Raw genomic sequence first — 1378 nt, forward strand, 5'->3', positions numbered from 1 at the left:
TCACCATCATCATCACCATCATCACCATCCTCACCATCATCATCACCATCATCACCATCCTCACCATCATCATCACCATCCTCACCATCCTCACCACCATCACCACCACCATCATCATCACCACCATCATCACCACCACCATCATCACCACCATCATCATCACCATCATCATCATCATCACCATTACCACTACTACCATCACCACCATCACTATCATCACCATTACCACCATCACCACCATCATCATCACCATCACCACCATAACCATCACCACCATCATCACCCCATCACCACCAATATTACCATGACCATCATTACCTCACCACCATCACCACCACCATCATCACTATCATCACCATTGCCATCATCATCATCACTACCATTAACAATATAATCATCATCAATCAGCCGGGCACAGTGGCTCATGCCTATAATCCCAGCACTTTGGGTGGCCGAGGAGGGCAGATCATGAGGTCAAGAGATCAAGACCATCCTGGCCAACAAAGTGAAACACCGTCTCTACTAAAAATACACACACACACAAATCATCAATCATCACCACCACTAACCACCATCATCATTAGCCATGGGCCTGCATATGCAAGCATTATATTTTTTTGAAGTATGTTTATGAGATATAATTCACAACCCACACAGTTCAACCTTTTCAAGATATTCACAGGGTTGTAAAACCATCACCACTAACTCTAGGAAATTTTCCAGACCCACCAAATAAAAACCCCATGCCTATGTGCAGTCATTCCCAATTTCCCCTCCCTCTGCCCCCTGCAACCACAGATATATTTTCTGCCTCTATGGATTTTCCTGTCCCAGACAAACATATGTCACATAAGTTCATAAAATATGTGACCTTATGTGTCTGGCTGCTTTCACTCAACATGATGTTTTCCGGGTCCATTCATGTTATAAGTGGTATCAGCACTTCATTCCTTTACATGGGTGAATAATATTCCATTGCATGCATATACATTTTATCCATTCCTCCAGTGATGGAGGCATCATCTCTTATTTTATTTTATTTATTTACTTATTATTTATTCATTCATTTTGAGATGGAGTTTCGTTCTGTTGCCCAGGCTGGAGTATTCAGTGGAGCAATCTTGGCTCACTGCAACCTACACTCCCGGGTTCAAGCTATTCTCCAGCCTCAGCCTCCCAAGTAGCTTGCATTACAGTAACCTGCCACCACACTCAGCCAAATTTTGTATTTATGGTAGAGATGGGGTTTCACCACGTTGGCAAGGTTGGTCTCAAGCTCCTGGCCTAAAGTGATCCACCTGCCTGGGCCTCCCAAAGTGATGCGATTACACGTGTAAGCCACTGTGCCTGGCTGCATCATCTTTTTTTTTTTTTTTTT

At 43.5% G+C, this 1378-nt stretch overlaps 1 protein-coding gene across 5 annotated transcripts in view; it reads right to left on the reverse strand.

Moving 5' to 3' along the window:
* HSPBP1 (HSPA (Hsp70) binding protein 1) overlaps positions 1 to 1378 on the reverse strand; it is a 22019-nt gene that overhangs the window by 5003 nt on the left and 15638 nt on the right. The gene's annotated exons all lie outside the window — the stretch shown is intronic.

This window comes from Cebus imitator, unplaced genomic scaffold, assembly GCF_001604975.1.
Source record: "Cebus imitator isolate Cc_AM_T3 unplaced genomic scaffold, Cebus_imitator-1.0 Scaffold190, whole genome shotgun sequence".
Classification (NCBI taxonomy): Eukaryota; Metazoa; Chordata; class Mammalia; order Primates; family Cebidae; genus Cebus; species Cebus imitator.